This window comes from Priapulus caudatus, unplaced genomic scaffold, assembly GCF_000485595.1.
Source record: "Priapulus caudatus unplaced genomic scaffold, Priapulus_caudatus-5.0.1 Scaffold16, whole genome shotgun sequence".
NCBI classification, from domain to species: domain Eukaryota; kingdom Metazoa; phylum Priapulida; class Priapulimorpha; order Priapulimorphida; family Priapulidae; genus Priapulus; species Priapulus caudatus.
Window position 1 is genome coordinate 450252 of NW_014577077.1, and position 16209 is coordinate 466460.

The window sequence follows — 16209 nt, forward strand, 5'->3', positions numbered from 1 at the left end:
ATCATTCTATTAACAATGGTAAATTATAAAAGCATTGCTGTATTTTCTCCGACGGGAAATGTAATATTTCAAGAACCTAACTCGGGGTTTCCGTTGTTTCCCAGTAGGCCGTATCTCACTCTTGTTCCTTTATGATGGTCTTTGAGCTAGATTGACTGATCGGCTTCGCTTGCCACTGCCCGGTTTGATATCATCAAGAGTGGATAATAGAGATAAAAGAGTGGATAATAGAGTCTCTATTATCCACTCTTGATATCATCGATATCATCGATGCACATTCATCGAATCAGATATCAGATATCATCAGATATCATCGAAGCACTTCTGATTTGCTGCTAGCCCAACTATATCCAGAATAATGTCTTTTAACATAGTCATAGACCGTCCTTCTTATCTCTAATCGCCAGATTATTTAAATTTCCCATGCCCTTGACGCGATGCTGCTGACTGAGTTGTTGACAGGTTTCCTGCACTGTTATTGGGTGGAGTTTAGAGGTCTGCCAAGCCATTCGACGCTCGTACGCTGGTTGCGTCTTCTACGCCAGAACCCTCCCGTGCTTCATTGAACTCATTTCTTCACTGTAGCCATTATTCAGTGATGGCATGCCTTGGAAGACACAGCTTTTCCGTTCCTCTTCCATTCCTAAGGGATTGTTCACCTACTCTAAAAACATCTGACTGTTTAATTTCCTGGCTGCTGCTTCCACGGGTCATAGCTTATCCAGGACCGTAGCTATAGCGGTGGAGGGGGCAGGACGCAGTTGCCCCCCCCTAGAGAAACGTAGATACATTACATGATCAATGACGGTGACCTTCCCAGAACACAAAACGCACGTGGCTTTGCCCCCCCCCCAAGCAAAAGGGTTAGATACGCTCTTGCTATCTGTAGGTTCCTTGTTGTCTTCCCCTGACCGGGTTTGTAGCTTGTGCCTCCGATCCCTGCCAATATTGTTTTTCATTTCACCACCGCCCTTGTACCTTTTACTGATATCTCTGTTTGTCAACTGTCAAGATTTCTGTGCAGAGATGCAGTTTCTAATTGCCCATTTTCTCGTACGTCTATGGCCGAAGGAGTTCAATGACATCTCTCTGTTTTTTTTATCCGGAGATACGACTGCCCTGCCTACCGTGGTTGTTGAGAGGTAGCGGATTTTCCGTGCTTGGATCTTCTTCTTTCGAGGCTAGTGAAGCTTTCGCTATTATCTCATATCTGCTTGCGTGTGATGCCAAAATAACGCAAATTATGGTCGGAAAAAAACGCAATTGCCATTCATCAGAATCTTCGCTTTCACTGTGACGTCCTTTCAAGTGGCTTGGCTAGACTGAATCACGGCAGCGGTCGCAGGAAATATTCTGGCCGTCTTGCTCTTTTTTCTCTTGTATCTTTTTATTCGGTTTTCGGTCTGTAGTCTCATCAGAATGGCTTACCATAATATTCATCATGCTCTAGCTAGCACCTAATGCTCCTGGGGGTGCACAGATACCACAATGTCCGGTATTGTCTCAGACGAGTGTGATCTATGTGCAGTTGCTAGGTTTCTTTCCGAAATGAGGGTGTCCAATCTCAAAATTCAACTTTTGGGAATTGCATAGACAAACCTACACGCCTGAACTCGCGTGTTGCAACAGTTTTCTGGACATCGACGTATACTCCTCCATCATACGTTTCTCGCTCCTCCATAAATTATATATTTTATAAATAAAATATATCTCATCGTTTCTCGGGAAATTTTAAAGTTATATGACCTCTCGCTCGATTAGTTATTTATTTCCCTGATCCAAGTTGAGCCGACTTAAAATTGGGGCCCATAATTTGCTTCATAACTGGCCAATATGGCAATAACTAGTTCCATAATTAAGCTGCATGTGACTTGATTCTTTACGTTCCTTACGCTCGTACCCAAAATCCAATTGTGTAGTTCATATGTGTTCGTTTGATGATGACCCGCCATCTTGCTGATAGAGTCCTATGTCTTCATAAACCTCATATGCCCTTTTCCATTTCATTTATGCTCGTTTCTGCTTGCCCCATGGCGATAGCTTAATCTTACTCACTGTCTCTGACGCTATTTTCTCACCGAGGAGACTGGTTGGTACTAAGAGATCCTTGTGCAGACCGGTGTTCTTGGAAGTGGCAGAAATTATATTACAATTTTTGTCTTGTCATTTATCTCTATCTGGCCTTGTTTGGACAAAAAGAGAATGGACAGTCACATGCCGTATTTTTCACCGTTGAATCATCCAATCTTTGCGTCAAGCTACCCGTGGTTGTGGCACCTCTGTCCTGTCATAACTAACGAAGGATCGTAGTAGCAGGCACTAGGTGTGGCATGCGACACTCTGGGATTTATTGTCAATCTCGCCGACAGATATCGCTGAGACTGCTCAGTTCATGTGCCTTGACTGAGTTCGTAGAGCTTTGTTTTGCTTTTTTTTTAAAGAATGTTTCGAATTCCGCACGTTGATCTTACAATTTGTATCTTTAGATAATCTTTCAACAAGTCAGGTGCGATGGGACCTGTGCAGCGAGTATAAACGGACAGACATCGATGTGTGTGGTAAAAACATCCGGTAGAAGAAGGCACACTTTATTCTGGAACTGGAATAATTTATACGTCCGCCATAATCAAGACGTGCATTACTAGTACTCAGTAATACAAGGCACGGGTTGTCTCCAGAAGACTGTGGTGTTAGTTTGAGTGTGTAATTTCGAAGAAGCCAATAGTGATCATACAAAAGTAAATCGACGGGACAGCCAGTGGACAAAAACCTACGGTTGGGAAATACCAAATAAATACTGATGAGTACTATCAGAACTGAGCAAGTGCTGAATGTGAGAAACAGTATATATCATATTCCAGAATGACGCTGATTTTTTGTCTTATGTCTATGCTATCTGTATAGGACGCAAATCATGATGCTAGTAATGAACGAAACGGGCCAGTGCGTATAATATAGTTACCCGTGCGCAGAGGGGAATATCAAGTGTGATATTTCCTATAGCGAATCTCTTAGTAAATTATTAGGGTAACAACCGCAAATCTCACGAACATTATCTACGATAATACTTGCTCGGACAAGACACGCAATTACAGCCTCAAACCATGTTCTCAGAATACACACGAGTTTATTAGCTGGTACCCCTATTCGTTGTAATACATTCAGGTGGCTTGGCATATACGTGTGTGCGGCTGTACTGACTCCGTAGAACGCAAAATCGTGCATGCGTGCTAGGTAACTTGATGATCACACTGGCAGGGATTCCCAGTGGCCGCGAGCGAATGCTGTAGCTTGACGTCTTCTTGTCTAGCTGAAGGAAAAACAGCCAATCTGGCGCCATTACGACATGAAGGCATTCATCGTTGGGTAAAAACAGTAGCTGATAATTAGACGAACGCGCTCATCAATCTTTAGACTCCTTTCAACCTTGACATAGCTGCCGTCAAACATATACATACGTATTACACGCACGCATGCACGCACGGACGCACATACACGCAATAACGCACGCAGGCACCAGGCAAGCACGCACGCACGCATATATGCATGCGTGTACGTACATCGAATTTCCGCACATCTTTTAATCTTAGTTGACTGTGTCTGCTGCATCGACCGAACCAACGAAAATCGAGAAACGATCCTAATTCAGTTACGTACATCAACAAACCTTGATATCTGATGCTGCGCGGCGCCCATCTCTTGGAAAGGAGGCTGGGGCAGGAAACCCGCTAGTGCTCGCCAGCTAGAAGCGAAACGACTCCATGCTGCAAAAAATATGCTCATTTATGTAATGCTTTCTTACATGACATCCTCGTCGATGCTTCGGATGCTGTCGAAGCCATCTACGTTACCACGAAGCTAGGTTGTTGAACCATTTGGTCTGGGCTGCGACGCCACCATGACGTTTTTTTTCTTAACAGTTATTGCATTCGCATATTAATGGCACCGATGGCCACGGCAGTCTAAAACAACATTATATCATCTGGTCGACTGCTGGAGTCAGCGATCGCGGGGATGGTAGCATATTTAAGCAAAGTCGCTCGATTTTAATTTAACCGCGTGAAAACAGGATCACTCGTTAGGAATTGCAAAGTATCACTTTTAGAATTGTACATTAATCACAAAAGTGCACAAAATGACAATAATATAAACTATTCGTTTATAGCAAATGGCGTTTTTATGAAGCCATCACCTTTTGCAAATGTATCTATTTGTGTTGATCGTTTTTCTATATTTATATTGGATAACCAAAAAATACGGCAACTGACTATTTGTCCTTCGTATAGAAGCGAATTAGGCCTACTGGCATTCTCGTGGCAGTAAGCGAGCTAAAGGGCATCCGTGTTTAATCGCGCATTTATATAGAATGATAGCACGGGGAGCTACTCGCAATATCGTCGATGATTCTGCTGCAGCAGTGACAGGTTAAACGCCCCTACGGCGCGTCTAGCGGATACAGTCGTATGATCTGTCACCGTAATTAGCACAGCCGACGGGTTATTCGTAGCTACGCAGCTCCGGAATGTGATGGAAAATGGCGTACGCCTGACAGTCGCTAACACTCTGATGTCTACTAGTCTCATCGAATATTTAATAAACAAGGCGCTTTTAAAGTGTATGCGTATAAAGCCAGCAGAAGCCGCAGTGGACAGACAATGTGTACAGTACGTGCAGCGCAGTCGAGAGCAGGAGCTACGTTGTTGAGCCGTCTCTCTAGCCAAGCATTCGTTGATGAACACTTAAATTACATTTGGTAAAACTAGCTGTAGCCACCATTCCTCAAGCATCGCCTGTGACTTGGGTAGCATCTGCTCCAGACAAGAAATAGATTACATGATCGTGGGAAGCGCCGGAGAGACAGACATGCTTCCAAATTATCTCTCCCCTCAAAATGCTATTTAAACGAACAGATTGCCGTTGTCATGGCAACGCGAGACTTTTTGTCTTACCATAATATTTAACGTGAAAAGGGCAACTTCACATTTATCTAGATTAGATACCGTTCCGGAGTCCTTGCTATCTAATCAGGTTACATGGCATTATGGTCGTATACCCCTCCAGCATTTTTATGTCTTTGTTTTATATCAGCTAAAAAGACTTACAGCAACCGCAGTGACGTATGAATCGCGAAGAATCATAAAGCTTATATCGAAGCTCCTACAGCGCTCCCTCATCATCTTCACACACCGTAAATTCTTTTGCACGCCGCCTTATGAGAGTATAAAATTTGGTTAAGATCGGAAAAATCTGCTTTACAAATAAATTACGAAACGTTGCGTATACAGCATATAGAACGTATTAGCTAATGACATCATAAGCGCGGTTTAATTTTACTTCCTGACAAATGTATTCTAGGCTAAAGATGAAGTACTGCAGGGAAATGTTCCTCCCCAATATTCTTGCAAGTTTTTTTCGGGTGTACTTTGAATCTTCTATGGGGACCGCAACTGTGAAGCGACTTGCATCTGCGAGAATTTCTAAATCTACGTGGCACTACAACAAATGACAACTGCAGCCGTGCAGCGTGGCTGGATCATCATCACCATCGTCGCAGCAGCAGAAGTGCTAAGTAGTAATTAAGAGATGTAACTGTACTAAGTACTGAGTAGTAAAGAGGAAACAACTGCATGCAGCAGCTGTAGCAGTGGCATTAATGGCAGCAACCGCAACGGTCTCGTTATCAGTAGCAGTGTCACGAAAAAACTATACCTGTATACTACAGGTATACAGCGTAACTACACCGCGTATATTTGTGGGAAAATCTTATCAGTACACTCGAATCATATTCTCCACGGCAGTTGCAGCAACTGTAGACGAAGGAGCAGCAGCAGCAGCAGCAGCAGTTACAATACTATTAGCAACAATAGCAGTAGTAGTAGTAGTAGCAGTAGCAGTAAAGAGTAGCAGTAGCAGCAGTAGCAGTAGCAGCCCGAGTAGCAGTAGCAGCAGTAGCAGTAGAGTAGAAGTAGAGTAGCAGTAGAGTAGCAGTAGCAGCAGTAGCAGTAGCAGCAGTAGCAGTAGAGTAGCAGTAGCAGCAGTAGCAGTAGAGTAGCAGAAGCAGCAGTAGCAGTAGAGTAGCAGTAGTAGCAGTAGCAGTAGAGTAGCAGTATCAGCAGTAGCAGTAGAGTAGCAGTAGCAGCAGTAGCAGTAGAGTAGCAGTAGCAGCAGTAGCAGTAGAGTAACAGTAGCAGCAGTAGCAGTAGAGTAACAGTAGCAGCAGTAGCAGTAGAGTAACAGTAGCAGCAGTAGCAGTAGAGTAGCAGTAGAGTAGAAGTAGAGTAGAAGTAGAGTAGCAGTAGAGTAGCAGTAGCAGTAGAGTAGAAGTAGAGTAGCAGTAGAGTAGCAGTAGCAGTAGAGTAGAAGTAGAGTAGCAGTAGAGTAGCAGTAGCAGCAGTGGCAGTAGAGTAACAGTAGTAGCAGTAGCAGTAGCGGCAGATTACAGGGCCGTAGCTAGAGGGGGTAAGGGTGCATGTAGTAGCATCTCCCCAGATAAGAGAAATGTAAAAACGGTACATAGTCGATGGCGGTCACCTTCCTAATACACAATACGCACGTGGCTTTTCTCCCAGGCAGAATGGGTTAGCTACGCCCCTAGTTGGAGAAGCAGCACTATAGCAAAAGTAAAAGCGGAAATAGCAGAAGGAGTGAAACAATGACAACAGTCGTGAGTGACTATTATGTTGTCGAAACATACAAGCAGTATATATGACAAGACACCTAGGTTATCATTTATATATTCGATCGAGATTCGATCTTTTCGATTTAGGTTACCCTAACGCAATCGACTCAACAGGATTTTAGTACAGTGGGTATGAGACAACCATCTATTTTCTACAGTCAGGAAGTTTGCGCAAACGAATATGTATGATATGCTTTTTACCTCCACGTCAATACGTGTCTGCTGTATCCCAGCTGTAAATTTGGCACACTTCATCTCACATTTCCCCCGACCTCTGAAAATATAACTTGCCAGTTTAAAAGAAAGTCATCTGGAGGCAGTTAACCACTAAAACGTCTGTGGAAAGCAGGGGGAGAGGCATCTGCGTGTAGATACAAAACTCCCGTAGCTAGCGCTATCGGCAAGCGAGCACGACTGCACGTGTAACCGCTAACGAAGAAACGAACACGCATGATGGCGTATATTTCTGGTTCGTATCACCGCGCCGTCGCATAGAGCTAGCGGAGCTTTTAACAGTTTTATTTGTTTGGTTACTTGAGCACGACCAAACTCGGCCTTAAACTTGAATTACATTTAAAACTGTCTTTGGGGGGAATTTTTACGAAAACAATAGTGTCTATTTTAACACAACAGGCAAGCGAACGCAAGGCAAGGTGGTAACAACGCGCTATTCCGAAGGTTCGTTAGTCCGAAAGTTAACTAGTCCGAAACACTCACAGGGGATGTAGAATTGGCAGGAGGTGTGTGTGTGGGGGGTATGTTCCGATCCAGATTTCTGTTCAGAAACTCTTTCTTGATATATATAATATCAAGAGTAGATAATAACACACAATATAGTGTGTTATTATCTACTCTTGATTGATATATATATGGCAAGTTTCATGTCTATATGCACTACCTAGAAATATTTTAATTTGCTGGTTGAAAACTTTGTGTTTTTAGAATTCATCAGAATACATGGGCACAATCCGCCCTGGGACGGGGCCCGGCTGTTAGTATAGCCCCGTTTGGTTACAATGTAAGCATTTTACGGTAATGTGTTTCGTGCGTATGCCCCATGTTTTGTTTTTTGTTTGAAGTAAAAGTTATGTAAATGTTATTTTCTGTTGCAGAAAAAGAAGAAAATAATAACATTTTTCTGCACACTGTGCATATATTTTTATTCCATACAATAACGCCATCTACCAGCATAGACTATGGGACATCTCCTGGAATGCCTCCTATTACCAGAGCCCTGTAGACCTATAGACCTTGAGGTTTCCAAACACCGTGCAAGGTCTAGTGTAGTGTCGTTACCCGAGAAGAAGAAGAAGAAGAAGAAGAAGAAGAAGAAGAAGAAGAAGTAAAAGAAAAAGAAGAAGAAGAAGAAGAAAAAGAAGAAGAAGAAGAAGAAGAAGAAGAAGAAGAAGAAGAAGAAGAAGAAGAAAAAGAAGAAGAAGAAGAAGAAGAAGAAGAAGAAGAAGAAGAAGAAGAAGAAGAAGAAGAAGAAGAAGAAGAAGATCAACCAGCATGGTGCAAAGTTATGGCTATTGACATCATGCCTTCCTCCCTCAATCCCTACACATTTATTTATATATAAACATGGTTTGAAACCCAAATATTAAATATTTCTATGAAAATTGACAAAAACCTCCAAAATATGCCCTAATTGTTTCAAACTAGAAGCTGAGTGGGTGGAGAAATGAAGCGGCTGCAGATGATGTAAAATGGCTACATACTTCGTTTTTTTGCTAAATTATATCAGTGAAAATGTTTAGTTTTCCCTTCGGACCAGTGCCTCTTCAGATTGACGATCTGTAACCAGGCAAGGTACGTGCTCGCTGCTATAGTCATAAGACTTCTCGCAAAACACACATTTTTGCACGTCCGTGATTAAATTTCCCCTCTTCCAAGCTTCCATTGCCCATATAGATTATTGAGCTTCTCTGCTAGCTGTTATAATGACATCACTGTACCGTTGACCACTGTTTACACATCAGAACGAATTCCACTGAGGATGTCCATAGGCTCTAATGTCACAGTCACGATATTTACATATTATATTAGGTTTCCAGGCTTTGTTATTATTAGCAAATGGTGGCCATAAGGATAGTGATGGTGATGACGCTGGCGATGGCGATGTTGATGATTATGGCGATGTTGATGATTATGACGATGTTGATGATTATGACGATGTTGATGATTATGGCGATGTTGATGATTATGGCGATGTTGATGATTATGACGATTTTGATAGTGTTGGCAGTGGCGATGACGATGGCAATGTAGATGGCGAGCGCGGTAGCGATGGTGTTGTTGGTGGCGATGGGGATAGTGATGGTGATTACGCGCACACGCACACGTATGCACGCACGCACGCATGCACGCACGCCCGCAGGCACGCACGCATGCAATCAGGCACACGCACACATGCATGTCTACGTGCATATTTACTGACTCATTTCCTTCCCACGCGAGGGCGATATGACAGTCGTGCCTACTATATATCCACAATGAAACCGAATACTAGCGGAAGGCCACTTTGGTACCGTGGATGTTCGTTTTTTTTGTTTGCATTTCTTTTACATGCAATTCTGTTTTGATGAGATTTAAACTACCCACGCGGGGTGACTACATGAATCGCAGCATTTCCTACGACTTTCCAGGGCCGGTTCGTGCAGCAACTTCGCGTAGATGACGGCGGCATAAATGATTACTAGTTTTTACCTCATCGGTGACGCAAGCAGAGCATGTGCTGTCGGGTATTCGCCTAGCCCTTGGGAAATTGTGCTTGCTCGTTGCTGGCGATATTACTATGCTCGATTTATAACACGCGTCTGCTTCACGTGCGTATAGTTTGTCGATATTAATAGCACAGCCAGCAGATCACTTGCCGTATTTAGCCCAGGAAGCAATCAAATGTTTGGGGAGTAGTTACAGTCCGGTGGCGTTAGCGCCATGCCATCCCGCTCGTCACTCATCACTCGTCACTGGCTATTTCATACGCCAGTATATTGCCTCACATCTCCCCGCGCGCTCTCTTTGACCATATTGAAAGCTTTCGCGCGCACTTTATTTTCGGGATCGGAATAAAAACCGCAATGGTTTATGAGGCTGATGTATAAATGTCGGATGCGTTATAGCGAGATTGCCGTCGCGCTTTGCACATTTGGCGCGTTTATGGACGAATAAAGAGAATTTAAGCATTAGTGGGATTAGGTACAGCGTTGATTGCGATTTGTTTAAACTTCAATGCGGGTATGTTATAGTCTGTAAACCATCATATATTTACTTTCAATTTCATGAAAAACATTGCCAATAGTCCAACAAGAGCTCTCCCACTAATAGGCAAGCGAGGTTGATCGAATCAGCTAGTTGTCCGAATTGCGATTAAGTTGTCAGTAGGCGTAAATGTTGACAGCACATGAATACGAGTCCCACTTTGCTCAAATAAACGGAAAATCGATGGTAATTAAATAACTGCCCTATCGGGATGGCTTAATGAACGCGTTCCCTTCGGGTTCAAGAACAAACTAACGCTCTTTGAACGTGGCTGATCAGATTTGTTTACCAAGCATTCAATTATCGTGCAAACCCTGCATGTAATATGACGAGCTGGAATAAATAACCCTGCGATGCCGCATGTGCATGTGAAACGTTGATAGGCTGTAGAAATGTCATTTTCTGAAGGCGCGTGCCATCTGACTTGTCGTTTCATCTTGACATCAATCCAGAAATTTCATTTATGTTCTGATCCAAAATTATCTTTTAGGATTTCGAGATTCATCAAAAATATCCGCATCGCGTATTTTCGACAACGGAGTGATTTGTAAAAGCTGCAGTATAGGCGTATGCATTCTCATAAAAAATCTAGACTACACAATATAGACTATCTCTATTATATATTGCTAAAATGCGTACCAGGTGCAGAGATATACCTGAATATAATACACTTCCGTATTTCGGCAAACCCGCCAGCACGCTGCAAGAAAATAATATTAGGAATGTATAAGTTGTCACATGCTCCATGTGTAGAATAGTTAATAATACTAACAAAATGTAGGTGCTAGAACGATTCTATCATGGATAGGGAATACCGTACAGAGGAAATCGTTTGGAAACCATGCACCACAATATCATGACACAACACGTTTCAGTGTTACATTTCGTAGCCAGCCCCAAATGTCACCCAAGACAGTGTCGTATTCGCGTCGCCAAAGTCCACACCATATTTTTTTCCCATGCTTATATTGAGTATATGAATACATTGAAAATTGTTGGAACTTGGCAATTTCAAGCTTGAGTAAGTTGTTCGGTAGCTGAAAGTAGTGTACTGCTTTTAACAGCGGCCGTTTTTAGTGCCACTTATACGCGTAAAAAGGACAGTGCTAAAACGCATATGCATTGAGGCACTTGTGGCTAGTCATCTAGATGTAACGCTGCTACATGAATGCGCAAGTCCACATACTGCGACAGACGTGTTTGTAGTTAGTAGCCGCTATCATCGTATTGGTGAGCATATTTCTTTGTGTGTAACTAATTATAAATCGAGCATCCACCGCCAAATTACGAACGACGCACCTAGTACTAGAGCTTGTGAGCTGTGACCACTACGACTCTCACCAGCGGGAGCGGTTCCTCTCATGGCAGCACAATGCCTCGTGGACATCGCGCCCCCACGCACTTCGCGGGCACACGCTGTGACCTTAGCGGCCGCACAGATCACTCCGATATGAAATAGCGATGACCGCGCTCCAGCTACCAGAGGTCTTGGTGCAGCGGAATTCCCCGATGATTTACCGGCCAATTACACGCGCTTGGCTTCTAGAATCTATGCGGATCTAGGATCCTGCACTTGATTAGTTTTCTCGATTTACCAGCTAAACCCGGCCTCCTCGCTTCGCTCGTAATGCGTTGTAATTACCCGCATTACGTCAACGGTGTCCGGAAATGTTCGCGGCCTCGTCTAATGACACGAACGCAACAATGGACGTCAAGCAGCGACCCAGATCCGTAACGAAGTCATCGCTGCTGCTGCTGCTGTTGCTATTAAGAGCGCGAACCGCCCGTGGAGGAATAGCCTGCTTCACGCGACGGCACGGAGAGATCTCTGGCGGGCGAAGAGAAACTACAGTTTGGTTGTCCATTCTTGTAGAATCATCCACGTCGTAGTTGTCTGATACCAGATTAGGCGTTCCGTTCACGAAGGCAAAACGTTTACGCGCCGTGTCAGGGGTTTAGATTCGCTGGTCATCGCTAAATAACCGGGCTACAGTTATAGCATGCTTTCGTTGACAGTCTCCTAAAAGACAGTTGCGTATAATCCCCTGTATGCGATTCGAGTAATTTAAGCTGTATTAAAATGGGCGAGTATAGAGTGATAGCAAGCGGCAGTTACGACTTGTGTCTTTTTTCTACGTCCCCTATACGCGCTACCGGATAAACTGTTTTTCTAACCTACATTTCTGAAGTAAATGTTTGGTTTATAGAGTGATTTATTAACTAGCTTCTAACGTTGACATTTGGATATATTTAAACTAGCTTTCTTCACCTCCATAACTATTGGTTACAAGTTCTAATATTTGATGTTTATATCTGCTCATTCATTTATCCGTGTAATAGCTTTACATGGATACTTGACTAAATTAACATTTTAAAACTTGCAAACTTATAAATCATGCATCTCTACTGCTATATATTTTAGATCCATGATGTCATACTGAAGCTGTCACTGTGAAATTAGGTAAAGCTTGTCATAAGTACATATACATGACGGGTTTATGAGCGCACGACTTCGTAGGCCTACACTATTTCCAATTATTAGACAGTTTTTTTACCAGCTGACACAGTGTTACAGGTAATACACGGTTCCTGTAGGGACATGCCTGACAGGTATACTCTACTTCAACGTTCTTAGTATCCTGATTTCTTCCGTTTGCTTGTTAAATATATTTTGAGTGACTGGTCCATGCTACTGTGACGTTGTTTGTATGTTGTAATCTATGTACTAAAACGAAACGTACATTCTACTGAACGTATTATTTTGATGTACACAGTTGCCATGCATGGTATCTTCATAACGTTAAATACTGGTTAATATATACTAAAATGAAGCGGGTCTTCTACCCAAATATATTATTTTAATGCGCTTGTTTACTCTTTTTAAGTCTAAAACTACTCGTAACATACTGGGCTGTCATACTTCACAGCTATTAAACAACACATCTAGCAAGAATCTAAAAATGACAATAAAGGATCAATATGATTAAAGGACGAGTAACATATTTCTTGTTTCACGTTATCGATCTCTCGCGTGCGATCTCTGCGAATGTCAAAAATGCTACTGCTATGCATTGAACATGCGCAACCCAATGCCAGATGAGTTTCAATGTCGTATCACCCAATACCGACAACACGACAGGTAGTTACCAAACAGTAAGGTTTACTATACTTTTATTCTTACAATAAAGATTGTTGGTTCGAAAACATTCAATACGAGTTGAGAGTCTACGTGATTTTTGTCGCGATTTTGGTTGAATTTACGCGATATGCCAAGAGAGAATTATTGCAGCCCAACTGTGATCCTGCTTTTACACGAGCTTTTCGAATGTACGTTAAACCTCGTTCAGTGTACCTCCGCTTCCCCATTCAATGCCCGCTACAGCACGTGTGAGACAACAGCTAGCATACAAGGTTTCCCCTGACGAAGGCGATGCTGCTGCCCGCGGTAACTACGGCTGTCTGTGCGTAGTAAAGGTTAGTAAATAACTTCTCAGGTCGCTGAAACGAATCAAAACAAACCTTAAAAACCGATAAAATTACGCGAATGACCTCGCTTAGGGATATAAGGTCTAGCCACATGTGAAGCAGTATTATTATCTCGCAATCTCTCTCTCTCTCTATTTCTCTCTCTCTCTCTCTCTCTCTCTCTCTCTCTCTCTCTCTCTCTCCCTCTCACTTTCTCTGTCTGTCCGTATTTCTCGCTCTCTCTCTCTCTCTTGCTCTCTCTCTCTCTCTCTCTCTCTCTCTCTCTCTCTCTCTCTCTCTCTCTCTCTCTCTCTCTCTGTGTCTCTGCCCGTCTTCCCTGCGTTCTATCTCACGCACACACGCACAAACACGTGCACAGACAGGCGTTCCCACTCATACGCACACAATCCCACACGCCCGCGAACACACACACACACACACACACACACACACACACATACACAAACAAACAAACAAAAAACAAACACACACGCACGAACGCACGCAAGCACGAATACACGTACACATACACATACGTACACAGGCACACACACACACCACACACACACACACACACACACACACACACACACACACACACACACACACACACACACACACACACACACACACACACACACACACACACACACACACACACCACACACACCACACACATATATATATATATATATAATATATATATATAATATATATATATATATATATATTATATATATATCGATCTGGCTAATTCATCCGCTCTTCATCGTTTCCCCCTACTGACCGAGCCAGTAATTTAGCCAATATGCTTTCGTGCGGCTCGGCGGAGCAGCGGTGGGCGTGGATCGCGCCGCGGCGGGCCGCGCCAGATCACGGCTGATTCCCCGAGCACGGGCGTGATGTATTAGCTCGTCCGTGCGGACGACAGCGTAGGGACCGCGGCACGATGATGATTCATCCCGCCGCGTAGCCGAGTAAACAAAACAGATCTGTCAGCGTTACACGTCTCTGGCTTCAGCTCGACGTCACGTGCCGTCCGATGACGTCAGGCGACGATGCCTGGTCTGCGATTTCAAGTAGGTTAGTCTCGGCTTACAGGAGGCAGTTGCCTGAAGCAATCTTCCAGGCGACACACTGCTCGCGCACTCGAGCAACTGAAATAAGTTAGATATAGCTATCTCTGAGCTAAATCCAGATGCATGCATGCCTGGCGAGAGATTTTTTGCGCGTATTTCAGAGCATAACGTTTACCGTTCGGTATAAAAGTTACCTCCATCATAGCGTTCTGTCGTCGATCAGTCGGGCCGCTAGCATGTCAGGATATTTCCCATCGAGTTTTGGTTTAAAGTAATAATTTGAAACAGTCTTCCTGATCGTTTTTTGTATTTTTCTGACTACTGCAATACTTACTGGTATTGCTTGCGTAACCGCAAGTATTTAAAGTAAGGCTAACATGTCGTAGAATACTCGTTTTTTTCGTAAAGATATACAGCGATTGAAATCTGTTTATTTATATCGTGTTGACGTGGTTACATAATAGTGTCATGCACTTGTTTCGCGCGAGACCCTGTCCATGTACTTCTACACGGTAACTTTAATTAAGCAATAGAGTTGCTGTACTAGTCTAGAAATATTACGTCACCTAATTAATGAGATGCACTTTTTTCTAGTGGTTGCCGATTTCAAGAGAATTTATGAATGTATGTGAATATGCACGAATGAACTGATGTGGCTGCATTATTTGCTATTTTATATACCATAACAGCATAAACTCATCGCAATTTTTATACGATCGATATCGATATCGATAGTGCAGTTATTTATGAAATAATTCCTTTAAAGTACAAAGGTACTTTCTCTGATAAGTAATCACGCACATGACGTCATCGTCTAATTAGGCGTTTAGATCGCTCATTCTGTTTGTCGCCGGCGGCTAGATATTACCGCTCGATGCATTCTCAAATGACTCTCGCATGAGAACATCGCTATGAAAATCTACGCTACTAAAATTCGCTTCTCTTCTGCCGACGCGTCACTCTACCCTTGACCTTGAGCGCTGACCTCTGACAATGATCTGCGTACTTGCGTGCATGTTCGTGCATGGTACGTGCACAATTGCCAATCGTAATCGCATGTTCGAGAGAGTCGCTGCATTCATCATTAGTCCGTTGATCATTTAATCAACGTGTTTCCCGGTGTACTGCGCGACGTATCGCACAGCCTCTTCTCATTGCTTTATATTTCATTGCTTATAGCTTCATGCATATAGCTTTCTGCGTGTATTTCAGGCGTGCCGCTGCTAATTTTAGATGGTGCCTCCGCGTCTTACAGTGTTGTCACAGCTGTCATCGATTTTTCTTTGAATTATGTTATGACTGCTGCTACAGCAAAGCTACCGTGCCAGCCTATGCGGTAAACGACTTTCTTATTTACGTTAGTTACCGCCCTCACATAGCCAACTATGTGGTTTAATGCTGAACATGACGGTTGATATGCTTTGTAGATGATTCACGAAGTGATCCTCCCCAGAAATGCCAACGTCATAACTCCATCTGCGACAAACGCGTTAAATTCCAATCTTGATCTGAATCGGAACCTTCCAATAATGGTAAACAGACGAGCCATCCATCGGTTAGTTTTATTACCATTATTGCTTAGAGGTCGATGAACCATGAAGACACGTTTACGGTGAACTTCTATTTAACCGACAACAACCAACAACAAACACGCGCGGATCGATCGATCGATCGACCGATAGATAGATAGATCGATATATATATATATATATATATATATATATA

General features: G+C 43.1%; 1 protein-coding gene across 2 annotated transcripts in view; it reads right to left on the reverse strand.

The window, feature by feature from the left end:
- Window positions 1–3065: 3065 nt before the first annotated feature.
- The window catches only part of LOC106810077 (trafficking protein particle complex subunit 9-like), a 207241-nt gene continuing 194097 nt past the window's right edge, over window positions 3066–16209 (reverse strand). Inside the window, exons 25-26 of one of the 2 annotated variants that reach the window (XR_001393953.1) lie at window positions 3668–3764; window positions 3066–3310 (exon numbers count right to left, since the gene is read on the reverse strand). The gene's annotated coding sequence lies outside the window, so the exon portion shown is untranslated. Of the gene's footprint in view, window positions 3311–3657; window positions 3765–16209 lie in introns of both variants that reach the window. The other variant, XR_001393956.1, reaches the window with a different exon arrangement.